The sequence below is a fragment of the Passer domesticus genome, chromosome 1 (assembly GCF_036417665.1).
Source record: "Passer domesticus isolate bPasDom1 chromosome 1, bPasDom1.hap1, whole genome shotgun sequence".
Taxonomy (NCBI): domain Eukaryota; kingdom Metazoa; phylum Chordata; class Aves; order Passeriformes; family Passeridae; genus Passer; species Passer domesticus.
In genome coordinates, this window is record NC_087474.1 from 24870046 (window position 1) to 24896604 (window position 26559).

General features: G+C 38.6%; 1 protein-coding gene across 1 annotated transcript in view; it reads left to right on the forward strand.

Moving 5' to 3' along the window:
* Window positions 1-24083, forward strand: part of UMAD1 (UBAP1-MVB12-associated (UMA) domain containing 1) — a 105810-nt gene extending 81727 nt beyond the window's left edge. Inside the window, exons 5-7 of the transcript XR_010357075.1 lie at window positions 8411-8503; window positions 12240-12358; window positions 18482-24083. The gene's annotated coding sequence lies outside the window, so the exon portion shown is untranslated. The remainder of the gene's footprint in view (window positions 1-8410; window positions 8504-12239; window positions 12359-18481) is intronic.
* The last annotated feature ends 2476 nt before the right edge of the window (window positions 24084-26559 follow it).

The following is a 26559-nucleotide window of genomic DNA, read 5'->3' on the forward strand; positions in this document are numbered from 1 at the left end:
AGCCCCAGGTGGAATACCCTATCACAGAGGTGGAAATTACTTATTTAAATCAACTGATACTAGTAGAACTTTAGTATGACCTTGTCTCAGCTTTTTTATGAGGAGTTCTTCTATTTGTCTGTTTTCCTTTAGAAAATGAAGCAATGTGTGACATACTGTGAGCTGTAATGTAATTTCCTTTTTCAGCTCTTTTTAAAAACTACTGGTGCATCTGCTTGGCTTATTCTGCTCTTAAAGATGCTTTTAGTCTCCTGCATTTTGTTCCTTTAGATTCCTCTGAGTTTGTCTATGGTACGTTTAGATAGTGCTTATGAAGAAGACTTAATATTTGTATTATCAATTTATTCAAAGGATCTTTTTGTTGTTATTATTTGACTTTTATGCCTTCTACAGTTTGGCTAGTTCTCCTTCAGTTGTCTCTCAAATAAAAAACACCTACGCTTCTCCCTCTATTTTTCAGGGTGGAATAGAACATATGCATTAAATTTATCCCAGAAAGGACTGCCAAATTTTATTTCAAGTAATAGTACAGTACTTGCAGGTACTACATATGAATCATAGTATAATTATGGCTAAAAGTGGACACATGGGGTTAATGTTCACTGTCTTTTAATGTAGTTCAATTCATGTTGTCATTTTACTTCTGTTTTGGGGGCAAAGTAGGAAAGTGTTGTAATGGCAATTGATACTGGTTTAATAGAGGAATTTAAAACTTTCTTTTTACCAGATTTAGTTATGTAGTAGTTATGTAGTTATGTAGTTTTACCAGATGTAGTTATGTAGTAGTTATACCCAATGATCAAGTTAAAATAGAAAAACTTCAAAACTAGAAGCTGCCATCCTGTTAATAAATGGCATCGATAAAGAGGCCATTGATTGAGAAATGGAAATGCAGTGTTTTGCTGTAGATCTCTCAAATACTTTACAGTACAGGTCAGTATTAAGATTCATCTTGAATCTTAATATCGTACATTGAAGACAAATTATACAATCCTAGGACAGCTGTAAGAAATAGAGTGAGTGAATGAACAAAGGTGGCTGACATATTTTGGTTTACTTAGAGGCTAGCTGGCTAAATTATTTCATGTTGCAGTTATTCACATCAGAAATTTTGTGTAACACTGTTGTTATAGCTGTTGATTTGTACAAATCTGAGAGAAACTATATAATGCCATTTTCCAGGTTTTGTCCAAAACTGTTCACCTTCATATTTAAGACTTCTGAGTCTTCTCAAACTCAGAGGCTTCACCACCACCTCTGATGGCTGTCTCTTTTTCTGAAGAAAGCTGTACCCTATTTTAGAAACATCATTATCTGGGAGATACTCTGCTCCATCCAGATGGGACAGACAGATGATTTCCAGCATGGGACATATCCTGGTAGACAGGCATCTCCAGGGTGGTAGTCCTTAAATAAAAGGATGCTGTACATAGATACCCTGTGGGTAAAAGCAGTGCAGACCTGACCAACTTCCACTCCTGTCTCCTGCATGAGCAGCCACATGATCACAGATACCTGACACAGCTCCTCTAAGCATGAGAGGTGCTGCTCAAGTCAAACTCTTGTCTTCTTGGAAAACAATTTGCCTTTTTTTACACTGAGCAAATTCATCTTCTGGTGATCTGCCAATGTTAGCAGTTTGCCTGTGCTATTTCACCCTGCCTAAACCAGAAGGAGAGATTTCAGATGTGATGCTAAAGGCTGTCTGCTAGAACAGGAAGTCACTCCAAGACTGGTCTGTTCACCACAGATATCAAAAACAGGTCAGATAAGATTTGCTCTGCAAGGATCTCCTGTAGCAATGGAAGTCTCTGGCTGTTTATAAGACTACATGCACAGTGTCTCCAAACATTACTTTTGGTATTAAATTGGGTTTTATAGTCTTAATGGCACAGAGCAAGAAAAGTGTTCCCAGTGTGACCTTGGCAACAGCAATATAGCTGTACGAAGATTATTTTCTCCTATATAGTTAGGAAGAATAAAAATCACCTACTACATCATTCTTAAACAGATGAGATAATTCAACTGAAGGATAAAATCTTGGAAATTTACAAATAGGTTATTCTGTTTTTAGGCAAATTAACTGAACATGGCCTTTCTGGCACCTTCTGCCTCATCTTGCTTCAAAGAGTTCTTCTGGCTTGTGCACAAACTCATATTCTGCTTCCCCAAAGAAACGATGAAGATAACGCTGGAAAAGTTCTCCTTTGAAACATCATCCATTTGTGATATATCACTGTAGCCTGGAGATCACTTCTGATAATATCACTGTTGTCTGGAGATCATGACCCAGTAATATGTCTCTTTCAGGATTTACACTGAAATTGGTATCAAAACAGGTAATGTGTGCAGAGCAGTCGCAGAAAACTGGATCAGTGTAGGCATTGCCTGAGCTATACAAGAGGAGAGAAGGCATCCCCACAGTGAGATTTAGTATAGAGCACTTGTGGCATTGGAAATTAGAATATCCTAAGCTTTTGATCAGGGAGGGGAAAAAAGGTAACAATTTGGCAGTCTGCTCTTATATTTAAAATTATTGAGGGTCTACTTTGCAATAGCTGACAGAAATGTTTTTGACAACACAGTAACAAAGCAATGCTTTTCTTGCTCTGTTTACCTTTTCCCCTTGTATGCATCTGTTGATCATAAACTCCTTGGGCATAGCGAAAGCCCCTTTCACCATGTTTATTGCATTATTAAGATGATGAAATTTGAGGTAAACAAGGGGAATGATTCTTATCTGAGGGTTTCCTCCCTTGAGCCTTTTGTCCCAGATCCATCCTACCTGGCCTTGTAGTGCCTTTCCCAAGCGCCTGCTGGTGTGCTGGCTCGGCCAGGCCAGAAAGTCTGAGCAGGGAATTTCTCAGACACAAATCTTCTCTCTTTGCTTCCTCCATGCTGATGTGCCTAATTACAATCCCAGTCATCCTAGTTTCCATCTGCTGGGAGGAGGGATGGGAAAGAGGAGCTCTTTGTCCACAATTAAGATGAGAATAACCCTCTGGCTTGTCCTCTCTTCTTTGGCTGTCTATGCAGGGAGCCAGCTGCTGCCAGAGACAGCTCCAGCAGCATGCCTGGAACAGGATAAAGTTATCTATTTCAGCTTTTTTGTCCTTCTTGTCTCCCTGTGGATTATATCTGCAGAGATCAGAACTGTCACTAGCAGTGGAAGGCTGTGTTATAAATGGGAATTAATTTACTTTTGAATAAGTATTTTCATTTGTTCACAGTGTTTAAGACCTGATGATGTGGTCTGGGGAAGATTCAGTGGGCTGTTTCTCTGCTCCAAATATAATGAAAGAACTGGTCTGTTGCCAGCCATGGAGGAGGGAGAAGGAGGAAATTAGAATATGCAGCATTTAAGGAAAAAGTCAGATAAAAATAAAAATTCTGTAGATACAGTTTTACTCATGAATTGAACTGCAGTTCAGAAAAGGGGGATGTAGAGGAAGTTAATTTATGATGACCACACACATCCTAAAATGGAGTGAGGTGGATTTCAGAACATACTGCTTAGTTGTAGGCCAGCAATCAGAGTTTTTCAATCTGCTGCCTCCTCCAAATGTGCGAAAAAACAGCCTTGTGGGTTCACATAACTGCTCAGTTGCCAGTTGGTGCCTACATCTTGCCCTCAGCACTGTGAAATTTTATGCACAGACAAAAAAAAGAAGTTCTAGAAGGGAAAAGATTTTTATATGAACTTGTATTTCAGTAAGAACAGGGTTTGCCCTAAAGATCAGAGCAAAATTGATGTAAAGGGTACATATATGCACAGAGAATGTGGATATATGTTACGTGTGTTTCTGTATATGTAGGTATGGATATACAAGGTGATGGTTCACAAAGAGTGAATGCCATATGGAGTGAGACTGGTCCCAAGTATCTTCAGAAAAATTTTGTATGTACTTTAATTCAGTTGTTAGAGGCCTCATATGGCTCTACTGGCTGGAAACCTGAGTTGTTTTGCCACATCTTCTGTTAATAACAGTTGCCAGACAGTCCACATGAAAAAAATGCCAGACTCTTTTTGTTTTGTTTTGTTTTGTTTTGTTTTTTTTTTTTCAATGCCACGTACAAAATAATACTTGAAATTTTCCCAGCTGTAATTTGTGTGATGGGGCAAAGGGACTGTTTACACAGATAAAGCTGCAGTCTCCAGACCTGAATCTTTGCTCATTCCATGTGAACCATGTGCCTTTAAGAACTGCTCTCTATCTGCATAATTCCTTATTATAGGAAATTGCAGTTGGCAGTAATCAGGTAAAGTATTTAAATATTTTTTATTTAATTGAGGGCATTAAATTCACATTTCCAATTTAAAATATTTTCCCATCCTAACTACAAAACCTGGTTGTATGTTTTAAGGCTTTTTTAAAATGTCAACACTGACTTAATGTGAAAACACATTACTGTCTTTTTCTTGTCATTTAAAGACAGACTCATTCTCCAGCAGACACCAAATAATGTGTTATTTTGATTCTTCATTCCCCTTCTCTATCCCTTTCTTCCCAGCTGACTTTAAGTATCATATGTGAAGAAAATTCTCATAATGAAATTGCTGGCAGAATCTGGTCAAGAACAGTTATCCCTCTTGGTAGAGGATCAAGTCCAACTCTTTTTTTTGTAGTCTGTATTTTCTTTTTCTTTTTTTTTTAGTCTAAATTACTTAGATATTTCCAAGTACAAGGCTTGGGGAAAAGGAATTGTGCTGACCTCTTCTTTGAAGTAAGATTAAGAAAAGGACAGGGAGAAAGTCTATTAAAACGTGGCTGCCTTCCATGCTTTTTAAAAATGTGCTGTTTGTGTGTACACTGCCTGCCAAGGAGTCTGTCTGCATCTTGTGTGTTCCAGTCAACAGTGCACGCCCTTCAGTTGCATCTCATCTCCATTTTCGGGCAACTCCATCTCACCTTTTCTCTGCTCTCAGGACATATCTGAGAATTTCATCAGTACAGTCATCTCTGCCTTTTTCATAGTGGTTTCAACTCTCAGGCTGCTGGGGCAGCTGAACCCCAGTGCTGAACCCCAGTGCCCAGGAGGGGTGGCACTTGGAGCCAGTGGGATGGATTTCGGGGCAAGAGCTGGATTCATGTTGTCCTGAGGTTGACTTTCTTTTTACAATCGAAACCATTAAAGCCATTTCAATCTAAAAGAGCATGAATACTGCAATGCTAAGCATAGCATGGGAGCTCTGCTGCTTTGTGGGGGGATATTCTCCTTGTGGAGTATTTCCAGAAGCTCAGCAGAGTGGCTGTAACCTGGTGTTCCTAAAAGGCAGCCAGTGCAGGAGCTGTACTTTGCAGGCAGCACATTGTGCTAATTGCCAGCTCCACTGCCACAGACTGGAGCCTGCAGCCCCTCGCTGGGCTCACCTGCTGATCCTGCAGGCTGAGTGATCATTGATCTCAGTGGAAGAAAGGAGATCAATTGGGAACCAGGAAGTTTTTTTGATTACTATGGCAAAATTTTGCTCCCATAACTGTGTCCCATTTCCAAGCTCCTGCTGGATCTGAAACTCTGCTTCTGATGGACACAGACTCCTACCTTACAATTGCTAGTAATTATGCATCTAATTCAGGGGTCAGAAAGACTTACTTCTTTCCTGAGACACACACCCAAATTGTATCCTGGGTGCACATCAAGGTAAGACCGTGCCATCTGCTGTTTTTTCCCCTACTTTGCCTTCATTTGGAAGGAATGTGTACAGCTAGAGGAGTTGGTCTGCATTTTGTCAAATCCCCACCTGAACCATCAGAGGTCCAGGCCTTAGGACACAGCTTCCTACATCCCAGAGCATCCCTTCCCAAAGTTCACACTCAGTGGCAGTCTGATGGCTTTCAATGAGGGGCTCTTCATCCTCAGGGTTAAATCCTCACCTTCCTCCTCTGTTTAAACAGAAGGATAGTATTCAACCTTTATATGACTGGTTATAAAAAAATGAAGCTTTTAAGAAAAACAACCTGAGTAAGATCATTTGAGTACAGTCTGTTTATAGCCAAATACCATTAGAGAACAAATGTTTCCAGGTGTTGCTCAGAGTGAAGGGTGAAGTAAGCCTGATGGCATGGGCAAACAAGTTCTACACGCTTGGGTTCACCACAGCAACCCTGTGGCTCCCTCGGTGCCTCAGGCAGCCCAGAGCAAGCTCCACATGAGGTGGAAATGCTGCTCCTGGCTGGAGGTGCTTGGCAATCATTCCAATCCCACCGAGACCAATGCCTTCGGGCACTTGGACAGCAACCTGCTGCTCACCAGGGGAACTTGTAAGCTGTCTCTGGGTGGACGTGGTGTAATGGCAGTTCCTTAACCAGCAGAGCAAGGATGCAGTGGGAACAGCAAGTAATGGAATTGCTGGCTTTGAAATTAGTGCAGGAGGGTTGCATCTTTGGAGGATGGGAGGTTTTCAGAAAATTCGGAGCCCTATCCATCCTCTTAAGTAAAGGTCAGTTTAAGATGACACTCAGGGTACCACACTTTGTTATTATTTAGAGCAGTAATGCTTCTCACTAGCCCTGTCCATATTACAGCAAGTAATGCTGCCCAAGGGGAGTGGATCTATAGAGTAAAAAACCCAAGGCTGCAGGCTGAACACCCACTCTCACACATATTTCTAGTTTAGACTGCTGCTGCTCTTGCCCTATGGGCTGAATGTCCTCTGGATTCCACATCACATATCCTGGTTTAGTTTCACCCAAAGGGAAACCAGCTTTCCTGCCCCGAGATGACTTTGGGATTGAAATGCAAACATGGTAAGTTGGAATTTCCTGGAGCCAGAGTCCTGAGCTGAAATGCTGACATGTACTCATCCCTTCTGTCTAAACCTTAGGACTTCACTGTGAGAGCTCAGCAAGCTCAGACTCCAGCTCAGGAGATGCTGAAGTTGTTCTTGTGAAATCATAAACCAGGGATTTATTATGGCAATTACATAATAATTATGTAATTGCTATAAAAGTGGGATTTGTCATAAAATCAGTTATCCTCTTAGCTTCTTGATGCAGATCAGATAACAATAATTTTATTCAAGAATATTCTCTAGTTTCCTACCTTACTTCATTCTCTGGATATAATGAAACAGTATAACAAAGTATTCTGAATTTGCTCTTTTTTCTCCATACTTTGCTTTTTATACAAATGTAACGTTGTAGAGACAGATGTTGCATTTTTTGACAATTTTTAAAAATTACTATTCCAAATAGAAAGGAAACAAACTCAACATGGAGTGAAACATAAAACAGGTCACTTTTTAAAACTGTAAAAAATGTGACATGTATTTTCCACTTTTAATATTATTTTTTGGCAAAGTAATTTTGAAATAATAACAGAACATTTAAAGTTATTTTTAATGACAAACTACTCTTTTCCCTACAAGTTAAAACTTATAAGAATAGTAAAGCATGTGAAGAGTTTAAATTTTGATGATTATTGACTTTCCAGTGGAAAATATTCTCAGTAAACTGATTAGTTGCTTCTTTAAAAGCAAGGAGGAAGATAAACAGTATTTAGTTGGAAAGTATTTTAGCTATCCAATAGGCAAAGCAACTATAAAGTTTTAAAACCTCCTCCAGGTTCTTCACCGCCACTTTCTGAAATAACCTTCTAATTATGACTGCCACCATTTGGGAGCTTTGTGATGGATATTTTTAAACTGAAAAAATAATTAGGAATGTGAATTGTGTTTTGTGTGTGATACACATGCTTTTGTAACTTTTTCCCTAATAACACCATGAGATGTAACACAGCCTGGTAGTACCTACTAAGGGTTTTGGTCCAAAGAAGAAGCAATTCTATCACTATTCAGCCTTCAGATGTAACTTTTTGGACTCCTATGTTGATATATGCAGCTTTATATGACTCCTGGATTTGTATGCCTTCTATATTGAGGAGCTTTATATTTCTCCTGTAAACAGTCACCTCCCCTAATCCATACTGCATGGAACAATTTGAAAATAATAACATTATTAACGGGAAGGTAGTCACCCACAGGAAGTATAATCACACTTGATTTTAGAAAGTAACAATAAGCTGAGCATGCTGCCTGGATCTCACTTGCCTATTTCCCTTTTACAAAAGATATTTGGGCTATGGATAATTTATAAACAAATAGTATTATATTATTGATCCCTAATCTCCATGGTGACTGGAATCCTCCAGTTGCATGTGTAAAGCAACATGAGCCAGAGAAGGCTGGAAATGTGGGAATCATTACAAAAGACAAAGAGGGTAATTTCTTCTATTTTACACATTGGCATAAGTGGCAAAGCTGTTTTGTCTTTACATGAGGAGTTGGTGAGAAAAAAGCAACGCTGGACTCAAACACCATAAACTAGGTTCTTGCGAGTGAGAGTGCACTGAAGTTAATTGTGTGCTGGTCAGATTTAGATCCTGATCTTTGTCCATGGTGTTGTTATAGACCTTTCTGGAACTTTCCACTTGTCATACTGGGATCTGTGAGAATACCACCACCTCGAGAGTCACTCTCTTACAATGTCGCTTTAAATTAATGGTAAGTACTCAGCCTTGTACAGTCAAGTTTTTAAACATTTTTTTTCTTGCTGTATGAAAGACCCAGACAACCAAGTGGAGTGTTATTGTTGTTGTTGTTATTGTTATAATTATTATTAAAAAAATAAAGCACAAAAATACCTACACATAAGTACCCTAAAACTGAGCTTTCTCACACCACTACTTCTATTTTTCAGTTACAGTAATCTCAGACAGTTCTTGGAGCAACAGTGTGGGAAACTTTAAAGCAAACTTTGGTGAAGTTTACTTTTTTAACAAACTTGTTTTTAATACCCTTCTATGTCACCTTTGAACCAACTAGAAGCAGCTTAGTCCTCTTCTAGATACCTTGAGTAACTACTTTAAAATGTAAATAGAAATTAGTGGAGGAAGTTTTTGCCTCTTGATTGAAATAACTTGGAAGAAAAAACCTCTATTAGTCTCCACACAGTGATTATTCTTTTGGCTTTTCCTTATCAAGTTCTTTTCCATTTACTTTTAGTTTCCCTATTTCTGAATTCAATTTCCCCTAGCCTCATCTTTGTGGAATATTTATCCTGCTGCAAGCTATTCCCCAAGGCTGTGGATATCTGCTTTCCAATCTAGCTGCAGAGGTAACTGCTCTGAAGGACATGGTCACCTTTTACATGGGCTCACCAACTGCTCCTTCTCCTTGCATTCCTGCATATTTTTTTAAACAGTAAGACATTGCCTGTTAGCCTAGTCAATGTTTTAATACTCTCTGGCCACTCTGCTCCCTGTCTTTTTATTAAAAGGCACTTTTAAGATTCCTTCCCAAATAAAGCATGTTAATGATTTTTTTACTCTTTTTCCACTGTAAGTTTACTCCCAAATATGGTATTTTTGGCATGTGTCGTATCTCTCAAGGCTCCTAGTGGAGTGGATACTTACAACTAGGAGTAGATATTAAAAAACAAAAGTAGGATTTACAAAGAATGTTCTTCCACATAATGTATTTCAGAAAAAGTAGCAGAAATGAAAGCATTTAAATACACAAGAGCCATAAAGTTGTTAAACCAAGATGCTTAGGTACTACTGTAGCCACAAAAGGACCATAAGCAATAAAAAGATCCACTTTTGGAACACCAAATGTATAAAAGACTATAGAAAACAAGAAATTCAGCATATGGAAAGAGGATTTGTGGCTGTTTCTTGCTACAGGAAGTCTCAAAAGTTGAGAACAGGAGTCATTCCAGAATGATGCTTCCATAAAAAACAGTGAAGCAACAATACACTTCTATCTATGTTTCTGTATAATTGCATCATTCCCTGCCCCAGATGTCTAATTCCCTGAAAATTTCCATCTTCAAAAGGAAAACAGTGGCCAAGAATCAAGCTGAAATGAACCCACTAGTGAGAACTGAAAACTGGGGTTTGCAAAGTCAGGTCTTTGGAAAATTACCACAAGATGTATATATTAAAAAATATTAAAAATGGCTCCAGAAATCAGAAAGACTAGTTTTGTCTCTACTCCTTCCTAAACAAGAATAATAAATTGCAAAATATGCAAGGCTAGATCACATTAGAGAATTCTCATAAATTATATATTACATAGTTGGACATTAAACTGTTAATCCAGGAAAGCTTCAGAGTATGGGTTTCCAATTTCCACTTTATGAATTTTTGTCAGCACAGCTTCCTGTGGTCAGATGATGTATCCTGTCAGTGCCAGGCTTTTTTTCCCCCAAATACTTAATTGAATTTTAATGATGTGCAGAATCTCACACTCCGGTGCTTTGTTGAAAGGCAGTGCTAGAGACCATTCCCATTTTTTGTTCCTGATTGCACCTTTGTGATTTCTTACTATATTAATTCTTGTAAGCATGTCTAATTTTCTCACCAAAGACTTAACCACGTGAGCCTTAATTAAACACATTAGTAGTCATGGAACAATTAACATAAGACTTCCACAGAAAGAATTGGTCTGCAGGGAAGAGGAGTTGAACAGTGAGTGTACTGTGTGCTAGCACTTTATTTACAGAGAAAACCCCAAATCAAATCAATACCAGTTTGCTTAAAGAAGAAACTATCATGCTTCATGGACTGAGACACTGAAGTCTTCTTCTTGCCTATTTTTCTTAATACACGGCCGCTGTCCTGGAGCTTAATCAGAATTCATGAAGCTCCTGAAGTCGAGAAAGATTATTGATCTTATTAAAGATGTAACAGCACCAGACTGAGAAGATGGAGCCTCCAGAGGAAAGAGAGGATGGGAGCCTCTGGGAGAAGCTGAAGCAGCCACACTTCACTCTGTGTTTAGCTCACACTGCCACGAGAAACCAGAGGCATTTTTCTTTGACAGCTTTAAAGCCAGGGCACAACCGCCCCATGTTGAGCACTTACATCTCTCCACCTACAGCTGCAAGTACGCCTTCCTGGTCATCATCAACAATGCTTTAATTAACTTTGGAGGCTTAATTCCTTCTTCACTTAATCCCCTCTAATGCTACTAGAAAAAAAGGAGTGGCATAGGTGTAGCTGGATGGGAATTTAGAAATTGTAGGTTATAGGGATGTTACAGGTGGCCTAACTTGACTGACACAGCTGGTACTAATACAGAGAGAATCATCTGGGTATATTTTAGTATCCTAGGGTTCATCTGTACTAACTCTAGAATGTAAATTAACTGCTGTTAATGAGGGGAAATTTTGTTTAGACTGACCCAAAATATTTTTTCATTTTTTTCATGAGGAACGGAAAAACTGCAGAAGTCCCAATTCACATAAGTTGTTACTTTTGACAAGAAATCATTTGTCAAAAGTCAGAAGTAACTAGAAGTTGGAAGTAACTAGAACAAGAGGCACTCAGTTCACAGAAATTTGGAGCTGGGGGTACCCCCTGCTAAACACCTGCATGGTTATGCCGCTTTACTCGCTGAGATGTGAGAAACTGGGTTAAATTTGGAGGGATCCTTCAGCCTCAAGGACCAGGATATTTGGAGCTGAATCTCCCTCTGTCTCTCCTGCTATAACTCTTCCTCTAATATAACTAATCCTCCCTCAGTATAAAATGTATAATAAATATTAGGTCAGTCAGAGCCCATCCCCTAAGACACACACGCCTTACTTCTGGTTGTAACTTTTTTTTCCCACTGCCAAAGGATCAAAGGGATGGAAAGAATGATGGCAGAGAAGGAGAGTCACTGGCTCTTGCCTCCCTTCCCAGTCTGAGGAGGGCAGAGGAGCATGCAGATGGACATTTTCAGGGTGATGACTTTGAGCTCCTCCTCCCCTTTCCTGTGCCCTGCCTTAGTGGTGCTGCTCCACCCTTATTTTGTGCACTCACATGCACAAAATACACCAGTATTAGGAGGAGGGATTGGGGACCCAGGAAGGAATATAACATGGTAATTAAAGGACTAATTTAGATAGGAAATTTAAAAGTTCAATTCAAATAATCTCATGAAGAAGAAGATCTCAGCCATACATCTCCTATGTTCTTCACTATTCAAGTGCCAAGTATTGCATCAAAGGAGGCACAAATCCTTTTGTTTCCTCCTCCAGCTTTATTTATCTAGGTAAGAAAAGCCAGCTGAAACTATTTGGCAAATCTGATTCAGATTAAAGTGGGGGGAAACTAAACCCAGTACTTTTGATAATTACTGTAGTCATCTAAAACATTTACCCAGCTGAACACCACGGTGGTATTCTTACAGCACACCTGTGCAGGCAGGATTGTCAAGCTAAACTGGAATTCATTTTATCTCTCCACTGCAGGTAAAAATTAAAAGTTAAAACCAGAAAGAAGCAACACAGGTCTTCTGGCTAGCAACCACTCTCTTGATAAAAGATGACATGCAGCTGCTCTTATCAAGGTAAAAGCTGCTGCCAGAGAGGTAAGAAAGAATTTTTAGATTCATTTCCATTGCAAAAGGAATGGAATCAGCTGGGCGAGCTGGGCTGATTGGAGGAATACTTTCCGATTCCCTACTCTTTCCAGAAATTGCTCTTTCCATTGTGGTGTGTCCTTACATTTCAGCCCAGACCATTCTTTGGCTGGTGAGATGGAACCCCATCCTCCAGCAGGGAGAGAAGCCCAGACACTTGCTCCCTGTGCTTCCTCCAGGAATGCTGGGCGATGGTGGAGCTGTGAGCTGGAGCACAGTGCTGACGTGCTGTGCAAAGGGCTCTGCTGTGCTTGAATTTCATGCCAGTGATTTATTTCCCAGAATCCATGGAGAAGGTTAATCCTGCAGTTCCACTGTGTTATTCAGGTAGTATCATAAATAATCTTTTTACTTACAATGTGTAGATTCTGTATTTATGATCTATCCAACTTGAGAGTTAATTGTAAAAAGGAGACAAAGCTTCATCAAGAAAATAATTAGAAAAAGGCCATCTCAGTGTTAACAAGTATTTATGGAGCATGCCCCATTGCAAAGATGAATTTCATTCTGATTTTCTTACATTGGAAAAGCAAACTTTTGCCTCTTGCAATACTCCTCTGAAATCGGCCTTGATAGTTTCTGTGCAGTGAGGTCTAACGTTGTCTTGCAGCTGTGGATCCATGTGTGTCAACCCATATATGTCATCTATGTTTTAAGCAAATAATTGCATGCAAAATGTTTTATTTCAAGACTGAAACATAGTTCCAGGACAGGTAGTATAGGAGTGAGGCCAGGTGGGTGGACCTTTGAAGGATTTTTTCCAAGGCAAGGAAGAGAACATGATAAAGCTCTCTCTGATCATCTAGGTGTGATTGTAAAAGACCAAAGAAGAGAGAGATGACTTTAATATACACCAAACACTGTGTTCCCATTGATAATCCATGCTAGCCCACCACGTGTAGAGCAGTATTTGTCTTACACAAAAAGTGAAAAATAATCTCAATATATTGTCTGAGAGACAGGAAATACCTGTTCAGAGAAGAAAAAAAAAAAAGGAAAAAAAAAGGCAGTGGGACAACTATAGAGTATGTACTATCAGCAATAAGTGCACTCAAAAAAAAACCACTTCAAAAGGATAGAATTGCCCTTGTGGGACTTCCTTGGGACTTCCTTGTCTTGCCAGAGTAAACATACCAGTGCCACTATAAATAGACTCTTCTAAGAAATCATATATAGTTTGAACCATTTAGGATTGATTTGGGAAAACATGAAAAAGCATCTCATAGAAAGTCCATTGGCATGTTTCATTGGTTGAATAGATACACATTTTCTCTAGGTATGTCACACACTCTAACTCAGGAAGAAAGTAAGACATGTGGGTACAAAAATTAACTCATAATTCTGACTCTCATTATCCAATTAATTTCTTGTAGATGTTTGTTTCTCAAATCAGATATGGAATCCACCAGACTTCTGAAGTACCATTATTTTTATTTATAGGACAGCAGTAGATTGAAATCAAGGCTTCTCTTTCCAAAGATATATATGCTGACATATAACAGAATTTGGCACATCAACTAACTTTGGGGTTTTTTTAAAGCCTGTCATGTAAATACAATAAGCAAATCCTTTTCTCTGCTGAATCTGTATGAATTTGTAATAGTGTCTTTTTATAATCAATATTTTTCTCCTAAAGAGTCAGGTTTGCTTGTTTGGCAGAATACTTTTAATTAAGGCACACCCATAAACACTGGAATGTTGGAGGATGATGTTTTTTGGAGCTGCTGTGTGCTTGTGAATATGCTACACATCTTGAAAGAAAATGGTGGTTTCAAGACAAACCTAAATGTCTTCTAACAGCTTTTTCAGTACTTTTAATTTATGCTGCTTTTGAACATGTTAAATTTTAGTTTATATGTAGGCTCAGCCCAGTACTTTTCTACCAAGTGTGTAGGGGAGTGATGCACTACAGGCTGTAATTTAGGGGCAGGTTGGAACTGCCTGAAATATGCATATCTTCATAATTTATTCCTAAAGTGCTATTATTACCTGAACTCTCTGTAGTTTCAGCACTAAATATCCTTTCCTTCCCTCTGCACTGGGGTGGAAAGGCGGTGGGAGGGAAGCAAAGTTATTTTTACTTCTGTGGCTGCCAAGCTGTGTGCCAGAGGCTCCAGGAGCCCACGCAAGCTGGGGGATAGAGCTGGGCTGCCAAGGGCTGTGCTAGCTCTGGGCAAAGCAGGGATTTTCCAAACACTAAGCCATCCTCAGAGAGATGGTGTGGGACCAGGGCACACTCAAAGCCAATACACAAATAGTAAAAGCCCACCTGCCTAATGTAAACATTTAAAAGTGAGAGGTGTGTGTTAATGTGTTGCTCAGGTGTCACAGCAATGTCCATTCCACGAATCAAATCCAATGCCTGCACCAAAGGACCAAAGTGATCCCATCCAAGTATGTATTGCTCTTTCTAAACACATTACTATTGCAAAAGCTCAGCCCTTGGGATCTTTGCTCTCATAAACTTTATGGTTATTTTTACATAGAGGCAAAGTCCCTCCTGTACAGCTATTTAAGTTCTTGAGTGTTTCTATGAGACTGATGCCAATTAAAAATCTTTATATAATAAAGTGGGATATTTTTAGTGTTGTTTAGCATAGCTAGCTTGTATATATGGCAAATAGCAACAAAATAAAGAAATTGAAATGTAATGGACTGTTTGAGGGGAATTTGTTAATGAGAATTCTTCCTTGGAAAGTTTGCTGCTTGAAAGAAGGAAAGCTGATTTATCTGGGAACTTAAACTTCCACTGGATAATATGTTCCAGATTTTCAGACTATTGGATAAGGTGAGCTTCTAAATTCTCCCTACTCCATGTGTTTGATCACTGCTAAAATTAGGCAGCAAGAAGCTTAATTTATAGTAATGTAAGAATGATAAGCAGATAATGACATTTACACAGCAGTTATGGGCTGTTTATCCACTGGACTATTGAGGGAACAGGGAAATAAATGCCTGAGAGTTGGCAAAACACTAACAGCAAAAGGGGACATCCACTGGCATAACGCATAGGAATAGGACTTCTGATTTTATTTTCAAAATGTCTTTGTGTAAACTCAATTATTACTATTGACAGGGAGCAACAATTTTGAAAATGTCATCTTGTTTTCATCTACACAGACACATATTTCCTGAGTGGCAGAAGACAAAAACTAGCTCTCTGAAAGTTGCTTGAAAAATAATCAGTTCCTCCACAAATTCAAGATAATATTTGAAATTTTTGTCACTGTACAAGGATCTGAGTCTTATTTACACTTTGGACATAAGACTGGAAACAGTTTTAAAATTTTTACCTATCTGTCACATTGATTCAAATTACACAAGAAATGTTTTACATATCTGTCATATTGATTCAAATGATGTAATAGCTTCTCCATGTTTTAAACCTAAAAGTATGTTTAATTTATAAATACAAACATTTATTTTAATTAATGCTATCCTGAAATCAGCTTCACACACCTCTGCCTCTTCTTATCCATGTTATCAGTTCTTTCTTTTTCAAGTGAAGATCTAATTAACAAAACCATTTTCTTTCTCCTTTCACTCACTCTCCCACTTTCTTCTCTCATTCCCAATCTCTTTTCCTGGCAATTCTTATCAGATTTTAATTTTACCCCTCCTTCTTTACCAGTAATCATGTAATTTTCTATTTTTAGGGTTTCTTCTCTTGTTTGTTGTAACTCTTCACAAATATCCCAGTATACATAGAATGATATCTGTCTCCATATTTTAATAAGTCCTACATTTGACCTAATTTTCCGCTCATATTTCTGCTGAATTTTCCTCCTGTCTACAAGTTTAAAAATAAAATAATGCATTGCCTGAAACTATGAACCCAGATGGCTTTCTGACAACTTCACCTTTTCCCAAGTTGTTTTTAATTCCAGCTGCACCCCACTCAGCTCTTTTGAGGTCATTATTAGTGATGTGACCAAATCTCAGGACTCCTTCCACCTCCTCACCCTGTGATGTTATTGCTCATACTGGGACTCAGATATATTGTCCTCTCTTGGCTCACAATTGAAAAGATAGGGTTTTTTTTTTATTATTTTCTTGTTTTCTTTTTCAAATTATTGCCAATTCCTTAACCTTTCTTTGAGCTATGGGAGATGTCCATCCTGAATTTCAACAGATACCTCACCAGTCTCTCTTTTTAGTTCTTAGTATTCTACTTGTGTGTTTTTTGATGTGATTTCTTCCAATTTTGTCAATGCAACTGTCATATCTAGAATGCAACTTCTCCACATTTCATTACCCATACCTGATTTCCCCTTGAGCCTAAAACACTGAAGTAAAGATAACCTTCCTGAATTTTTTCTCTGATTTTATCAGCCTCTCTCTGTATCCTTTCCTGGCACTCATTTCCCTTCAGTGCCTTTTTGAATAGAAGTTAGGAGTGTCCATTGGGCACTCACCTGTAATCTTATCTTGTATCTTACTGTGCAGTTTGTTGTTCCAGGCTGACAATGCCATTTTCAGTTGCCCTTACATCTTTGTCTCTCAGAAGTTCTTTCATGTATGTATTTCAGGCTTTCTTCTAGAAAACTATGACCAAAGTAGACTTTAAAAAAGACTATGAAGCCATCCTTCAAAGTTATCTCAAATGCCACTACTTTCATGATGCATTCAGGAAACAGAATGGATACCAAACTGTGGTATTTTCAGTGGGGAGTGCTTGTTTAAATTTATTTGTAGATTTTAAAAAATACTGTGTACTACATTTTACAGCCTAAATATCTAGACTACATTAAATACATACTCTTCCTCTCTTGCTCCAATCTTGTGGGTTTTTTCCTTCAGTTTCTCTTATAAATATTGGAAGGGGATTTTTTGCTGTAAAAAGTGCTTTTTGGGTGCGCACAGTAACCACTACAATATCCCATGACATGACAAATAATACTAACTTAATTTTTTTTAGCTCTACTCACATGACACTGATGAGATTTCAAAAAGTACTTACTCTGCCCAGACACCTGTAGCAGCACATGCACAGCAATAAGACTCAGTGCTAAATTACGTGATGGTGAAAAAGTAATTAAGTTTGAATATGTCAGATGGTTTGATACATTAATATTTTCAACTTGCTTCATAGCATTGAAATACTGTAAAAATGTAGCTTGACAACAAATCTTTGTGTGTTTTCAAACAAACACTTCTCTCAATATCTTTTCACAGTCAAGATTTCACCCCTATTTTTAGGATAGTGATGTAGATAGGGATTCGCATTGCTGCCAGCCATAACTGTCTATATCAGGACAGAATAAGGTGATGGAGAAGTATTTATTTAATGTGTATATACAATGCCAGACATAATAGGATCACAAGTAATTAATAGGTAAGAAAACAGTTGAAATAAAGTTGGTTAGCAAATATTTTGAATTTAATTTCTTAAAGGTGTGAGAATCTCAGACCATTTCTGAGGAGCATATTCTAATTTTATATAAACCAAGAAATTACCAAATACACAAAGCTCAAGCCCACTGGATTGCATAGCTTATAAATCACTTCAAGAGAGTTAAGTGTGAAAGGTGATATGAAAGTGTGAGTTGTTAACCACCGTCACAGCTGACTGAGAGTTTTGTTTATTCTCTAACCAGATTCTGCTTCGGGAGTCTGTACCACAACTAATTAACCATAATGCTTTATAATTGTATAAACAGAATATATAACAGATCTTTATGATATATAATTAATTCTGCCCGTAAGGAAAGCTTTTATAAGTCAAACCATGTGCTGTTGGAGAACTGCCTCTTTATGTTCTCCCTTACAACTCACATATATTTCCCTGCCAGCAGAGCTCTGGGAACGTTCTAGAAAATAATGTTCGTTAAGGCCTGCCAGGTGTTTTCTTACAGACTGACTACTGGGAGCTCCATCTCTGAAGCTGAGGTGGTTGCAGCTGCCTCTGCTCCTTCCTTTACGCAGACTGCAGTGAAGAAAGGCAGTTTGGTACAGAAAATTTTCTGGTTTTAAAGATCAAACTCACTTGCTATTGTCATGCATTAGTTATTTGTTTAATCTTGAGTTTTGTCAGCCTTACTTTTCTGTATTTTTTTGTGTATTAAATTCCAGGCTGAACTCAATCATTGCTGCAAGACCAGAACAAGAACCCAGATAAACAATTTGTTTTTGAATTATGACCCATGAATAAGCATCATTCAATATGGTTAGAAGATGGCCATTCTCCCATCTGCTGTGTGATTTGCTTGTCCTTCCTATGGAAAACAAAAAAACCAACAACAAGCATGCATGAGTTCAGGAGACCTGGGAGATCAGACACCTGATTTCACTGCATGAAAACTTTCTCGAAGTGACAGAAAAGACAACATCCATCCCTAAGATCTGTTCAACCAAAGGGGTGAGTCACCCTTACATCTTGCCTGGAGCATTGTGTGTCCCAGGCCAGAGGTGCTAGCAAAATCTTGAAAGTGGTCTGAGGAGAGCTGAAAGTATTGTGAAAGACTCCACCAGACTGTTTGCAGAGAAACCCTATCTTTGTAAAATGCTAATCAGAGCCAGCAAATTTCCAAGCATCCCAAGATGAGGAACTCATCCACCTAGTACTCTGCTGATGGTCAAGTAGGAGATCCATTTCTAAGGACCACTGTGCCTTAGGACATCAGCTCACTCTTCAGACATCTTAAATGTACATAATAAAATAACTTAATATGAAGTTAAGTTGTTTCCTGGAAGAAAAAATAAAGGGAAAGAAAGAGAAGAAACAAAAGAAAGAGCGAGTAAAGAGCAGAAGCCTCCTTGATCTAGCCATCACTTGGCTGAATGGGAGGCACAGGTTCACATTACACTCCTTTGGAATGATAATCACACCCTTCTTTGAGGCTGACACACCACTGGGAGGATTATCTTTGCAGGGCAGCCCAGATCCTTCTCACTGATAAAGCTGCTGTATCTGAAAAGTATTTGGCAGAACTGTCACCATACACACAAACAGAGGAGCTGACTCTCCTAACCTCAGAGGCTTGGTATGGGGAGTTGTCTGCAGCAGCTCCTGTGCCCTCCCGATCAACTCTACAGATCACCTATGTAACTTGGAGAAGAAAACATGGTTTCCTTGGGGAGCTTTGAGGTGGTTTTATTAATGGTTTATAAACCTTTTGAGGTAACATTTTCAAGGTAACAAGCGTTTTCTTCACCCATTGCTTTCCCACCCACATCCACTTCTGAACAAACAGCTTTCTTCTCTCTCCTTGTGGGCTAAGAAGTCACCAAGAAAAATTCCTTTTTGCTTTTCTTTCCAAAATTAAGAGATACTGCTTCTCCTACCCTTGCATGATCAATTGCACTTATTACTCCCTTTTGCTGGACTCCTTATGACTTATGTCATATAACATCATTTTTCCAGATACATTTTCTGTTTAACATTCCTGTTTACTGGTAGAGCCAAAGCCATAACTCAACACTATAGGGGAAGGTCTTTCCCTTAAGACTTTTCATCATGGGTGTATAATAACTGAGCAATTACACCCCAGAGCTTGGTTTCTGCATGATGACACTTATCCCCACTGTTTTTTGGAATGTTCTATCTCCACCAGCAGTGGTTCCATTGTATCTCAAGCATCAGGGAAATAATGCCTGTCTACATCTACTTAGCTGGCATGTAGAAGTTTAATTTCTTCAAGTAACATGGGTCCTTTTTGTCATTTAGGACTAAAAAGAATCTGAACAAATTATCCAGTAGATGTGCTTCATTGGGACTACTCTGATCTGTCAGAGAAAGAACTCTCTTTATGGCCAAATAATGCTTATAGATAGATTTGCCAAACAATGCTTTTCTTTCCAAGGACCCATAAATCTCAGAGTACTTTTGAGAGTAATAAATGTTGCAATAATGCTGTTCTTGATTACAGGCAAGCCTATAACAGCTCTGACTGGTAGTGATTCCATAATTATATTTGATTACAGACGGGCTCTGTGCAGTGCAAGGGGGTTATTTGTTGCCTTCTATCAGTCCTGGATTCCACTGGGCTCCACTGGAGACCAAGAGCACGCCATGCCAGCACACACAGCTTACTCAGCTGCCTTCCTCAGAGCTTTGTCACTAAAGCAAAGCATTTAATAGCAGGAGCTGTGATAGTTGGGTGTGCAAAACCTTATATGGGACAGCAATTAAGCCACTCTGTAACTACATCAAGCGAGGGCCACTGCCTAAGAGGATCCTGAATTTCAGGAGCCCTTGAGGACCTGATCTTGCATACTTCATAGTGTGCAGGGGCTAAAGTTACTCGTGCCTTTATTACAAGGACAGTAAGGGCCAAAGTGACAATGAGAAATAAACTGTATCTGTAACATTGTCCACACTTTCTATTACTAAAGAACTTTAAAAAAGGAAAAGCTCCATTAAGTCAAATAGCCCTCCCTCTGTCAATGAACAATAAAAAAAAAAAAAAAAAAAATCATGCCTTACAATTTATTCTCCAGTGCTTTGTTTATTTGGTATTAAATGACTCATGGAATAAGGTTTCCACCTCTCCCCGTGGGAGATTATTCCAGCTGCTGAGGGCCTACTAGCAGCTCCCTTTCTTTCCTTTCTCTTTTAATGATGCCGGAGTTTTGCATTATATTTTAGTTGTAAAAGAGACACAGGAAATTCACATCCCCAAACTTGCTTTAAAATGCAATTAAAGCTGTTGACATGAACTCAGAAATCTAAGGACACACGCAGTTAAAATAGAAATGTATCATATATTTCACTTAAATACTGTGCCACCTCAACAGAACACTTTTAAGCTAACTGCACACTTCCTTACTTTTATAGGTTTGTTCCTTACTATTATGTAAATGCACTTTTATTGTATTTAGCATATTGTATTGTAAATTAGCATTAGGCAAACTCCTAAAGCCTGTTTTATAGCTGTCACACCAACAAACCACATTTACAAATAAATATTTGTTTCTACAGGGGAGTATATTACCTACTTGGAAATGATAATTATTTCCAGCATTTTGACTCAGTGCTGGGACTCTGCTCCGGTCCCACAACCTGTTGTATGCACAGAATGGAAGATTCTTACAAAGAATACTTTGCTTATAGAGTAGCATGCCCTAAAATTATTTAAATGTGTCTCTCTAATGCATTTTATTGTTATTATTTTTACCAGGTGCTGCAAAATCTATTGAAAAAGAGAATATTCTCCTGCTTTAAAAATTCATAGCGTGTTTACCTCCCAGTAGTAGTTGTGGAGTCCACCATGTCACTCAACAGCATCCCATTTGGCTGGTAAAGGAGCAGTGATGATAAGTTCCAAATAAAATTAAGTCCTGTTTGTTGTGCCTAGAAAGAAAGGTCGTGGTGAACAAGGCTTTATTTGTCAGAAACAGTGAAGCAGGATAACTAGAGGGGTAGAAGCAACACAGAAAAGGACTCTCTGGAATGAAGGTTGAAGTTCCCTAACCCTCAGATTTGCCTTTTAAACCGGTATTGTCAAAATGTACCTTTATTAATAGCAGCACCAATCTGACAGCTAGGACACTGGTGTGGTAGGGGCATTCATGCTTAATGTAATTCAAAAAAAAACAACATAAAACCAGATACAGACCAAATCAAGAAATCTTAATAGAAAGATGTCAGGGACTCTACTATCAGACACTTATTACTCTTTTAATGGATCATAATGGCTTCAAATCTACCTCGTTAGGGGGATGCTGCTCATTTAAAAAGTTTAATATCATACAAATCAAAGTACTATACAGTACATTTGTGCTTTCCTAATATCCTTAGCAAGGTAACTGCTCACATGAAATGGTGCTCTCCTTTTTTTTTATTATATTGGTGTGAATGGTAATAGATAGTATCATTATATTTAAATTGCTACTGGCATTTGCTTACTGTTTCTACCTTTTTCCATTAAAGATACTATTGCTGTGCATAATACACAGTACTCTGAAAACAATTTTTTTCCCTCACAGATGGTTCTATGATGTGACATGAAGATATTTTAAGAAATAATTACTTTTGTTAGGCCAACATGAAGTGTTGCATTATTTTGCTGTTATTATTGATATCTTTCAGATAAGAGACTGGCAAGAGAAATTATAGTAAAGAACTGCTAGAAGTGTCCTTTACATTTAACATAGCAAATTATCAGAATACCAGCCATTTTACCTGTGTTTCAATCAGTTTCACTTTGGAGAATAGCAACCACACATACTTGTCCAAAAGTGTCCAAATACCAAATGCCTAGAAATGGAAAAGAGGGAAAACAAACCTGCAGATCCCTCAGCTCCTCATTTGAAAGAACTTGGGTTTAGCCCCAGCTGTGCAAATCAGACTTTTTCCCAGATTATGAACTGGGGAAGGGAGATGGAGATGGTTGTTGAGTCAAGCAACCAAACTCAGAATATTAATGTAGGGCAGGATTGCTGCCTGCAGAAAACTCAGCTTCCCATGGGATATGGTCTGACATGGTGAACTTGCTAGTAAAGGAGAGCATGGAATAGAGCTACCTGTACCAATGAATAGAAAGAAAAATTTCAGACTGAATGCAGAGCTGGAAGAAAGGTTTGGTGATTTTAGCTGTGTGTTCAGTGTTTGCCTTTATGTTAAAGTAGATGCCTAAGGAATACATAATTCAAAAGTCCAAAGTGGTTGGCCTATTTTTCCGAAGAAGAGGATGTAGTAGTAGGTCTGATTCCAGATGAGATAAGACTTTGTTATAGCAAATGTATATTTGTTCTGGTTTAAGTGAGTTATTCAGTATCACAAAAAGACTTCTGACAGGTAGGAAAAAAAAAAGACAATTATCCAAAATGGTATTCAATTTTCTTAAGGGAAAAATCTAACAGCTGGCTCTTATTCTGTAGTTTCCTGGCTTGTTCATTATGCAGACCTCACTCTTAGTGACAATCCTTTGCAGTGAATGAAATAATGTTAACAATAGCATTTGACTAAAAAGGAAGTACTATAATACCTTCTGGCTGAAATTCGACTGTAAACTTGATTCTGAAATTTTCTGAAGTTTGTGAGTCAAATACTAAATTTGACCTAGTATAAATACTGTTGGACCATAGGTCTACCAGCCCTTTACTTAATGCATTTTCCCCATATCCAGGAAAAAAAGACACAAAAAAAAGACATCTAACACTTGAGCACATGCTTGGCCCTAAACTGGATAATCAGCAGGGTTAAGGTAAGTCCTCAGTGGTGGGTTTCCTTCTGTTGGTGGAAGATAACTTGAGTGTGTAGCGACTCAAAAGTGATCATGAGTTGGAAGTCTCATCCCTGGCTAGTATCAACAAAGCCAGCAGTGGGGATAATGATGTTGTATCCGCAGCCCTGGAGAATTCAAGGGCTCAAATGCAAGGTAATTCCCAAGAGGCTTGGGGATAGAGAGTGCTTGGCTGATCTGAGGAGATCATATCTGTGCCACTGAACATTTGGGAGCAGTGAGAAGATGGAGTGTGGTTGATGAAGGCAGTGTCTGTTTGTCAAAAATCCTTGTAGTAAAAATAATTCCATATATATTCTTTCCCCATTACTGTCTTATTCTAGCTAGAACTTTGTTTGAAGGCAAAACAGACCAAAAATGAAACCAACATCTCCACAGCTTGAGACACATATTTTCTAAGAAAATGGGCCACTGCTGCTTCAGCAGAGCTGCTCAGCTCCAGACAGCAGCTGCATTTCACAGGGGGGCCCTTACTACAGGTGAGTACATTCCCATTCCTGCCGAGGGATGCTCCAAGACCACAGAGGCAAGCCTCTGTTTTAGCCTCAGTTTTGTCATTTGAGAGCTACAGTTTGGGTCATTAGGGGTTGTTCTAGTTTTTGGCCACAGATAATGCTTTCTGGTCATCATCTCTTTGAGAATATTACTGGGATGTAAATACTTCTTGTTATTTCTCTCTTCCCAAATGTAATATTTCCAACTGTATATTCATTACAAATAACAGAAACACAGGGAATGGACCTGAACATACATGAAGATAAATGCACTCTTTCTCATTACTGTTTTGTGATAGACGCTGTGTGAATACCTCAGAGACACAAAGGACTTGATTACAAGTGGAATGGGAAAATGGCAGCAAAGAAAACATAGAGGGAGATAAGAGAGACATAAAAATAATAAAACAAGTAGGTAGATACACTGGGTGCAGAGTATTGATGGCCTTATGCCCCTGTAAGAGCACAGAAGTAAAAGTTATGTTCAGATTTGAAGAGTTTGCCCTCTCTAAAACCTTCAAGTAGGAACAAAATAAGGATTAGGATTGCATAGTGTCTAATGACTGCTTAAAACTTCTCAGTTTCCATGGCTCATGGCACTCATGTAAATCTGTTTCTGACCTCAAGAGATGAACCCATTATCAATTGATAAGAGTAGGAGAGATGTAATTTTGCTTCAGTCTTGCCTGTCATTGCTCTCTGCTCCTAGAGTTCACTCCCTTGCTGTTGTGCTCTTGCTGTGATGCATAATTTCCACTGCTCTCAGGATGCCTCTCCCAGAAGCTGTGTTAATGATGTCCTTGTCTCCTAGAAGGATTTAAGATTCAGAAATACCTGTTACCTCCAGTATAAACTCCCTTAAGCACATGCCAGCTGGCAAGGTAGTTCCTTAAAGTGGAAAAGAGAAGTGAGAAATGCCTTTAACATGGCTTTTGAAAAGTTGAAAAGGTTATTTAAAGCAAACGTGTTTTTGAAAGATATGAAGATGCTGATAGGAGCTCAGCTTTACTTCACTTTCCCTGTAATATCTTCTTGGTATTATACAGCAGTGGTATTCCCTGAGAGAACCACTCTGGAACCTAGATGAAAAACAGCAAAAAATTCAACAGTTTTTTAAAACACTCCCTTCTAGAAAATACTCTCTTCATCTTTTCTGAAATCAATTTTCCTAGGCACATGGCATGGTGCTGTAACATGTATGCTAACTCTAGTTTGGAAGGAATTAGGATGGAAATAACTTTTGGGGAGCAAAGTCTCCTGTTGCTGTGCCTGGTAACACTTTGGCTAGAAGCAGTCCCAGTGGATCTTTTTGTCTCTGGTTGCTGTGAAGGCAAGTGAAGTGGTGATTCAGTTTGGACTGTAAGGCTGTGGCATGGTCCCCAGCTTGTTTGGGAAGGAAGAGTTGCTACTGATATTTTACACTAACATGCCCTGTGGTTTGGGGTGTGTGTGGGTGTTCTTGTTTTGGGGCTGGTGGGATTTTCTTTGTCAGACATTTACCTTGTCTTTATGCATCTATTCTTCCTATCCAAATACCTTGCTTGTTTGATGTGCAAGAACATGGAAATTGTAAAATTTAGCCATTGTAAAATAGTATTTAAACAGACAAACTCAAGAGTTACATTAGTTTATTCTTATTTTAGCCTGACACAACCCTCAGCATTGGCAATAGCTGGAATGTATCAGCTATTGTTAGTCAAAGGGGTACTTTCTTTCTCAGCTGACACCAGATGATTTTTGGTTTGCAAGACACTACTGTATCAGCAATGCTATCTGACAAAGGTACAGATGCAGGAAAACGTGCTTACTGTTTAAAAGGCTGCTGATATTACTGTTTGGCAGATGGCTACTACAGGTGAATGCTTTCCAGTCATTTTAAGCCCAGTGCACTGAAGCAGAAAAAAAAAAAAAACTAGATAGACATCATAGCTGTGATTAAGCACAGTGCAAAATCCTTAGGGGAAAAAGCCTCTACAGTCCCGTTTTACAAACAAATTTGGCTCATGCTAGCAGAAAACAAAAAGACCAGACTAGTGGAAAAATACATGGTTGCTGATTTTCGTTAAAATTAATTTATACGAGTGGCTTTGTTGAGTGAGCATGTTCACGTGGATGTGCGGTGTATTATTCCAACCCCTTCTGTAACATAACCACGGTGACTGCGTCACATGGTGCTAGTGCAAACAAAGTCTTGCTAACAGCCCATGAATAGAAGCATTTTCCAAGAATACGGTTTCTCATTGGGACTATCGACTGATTCCTGTGCTACCGAGGGATAAGGATAGCTAGGGACAGCTTTGGAGGTATATAAGTGCAGTAATCTGAAGCATGAAAAAAAAAGAGTGTTTGCTACATAATCAGAAAATGGTACAAGGGATATAGTTAATTCTGTGGCACTTGTAATTAATTCCTGATTGGCAGGTGATATCGAAAATAATAGAGTGTATCTTGTTAAACATTCTACTTCTGT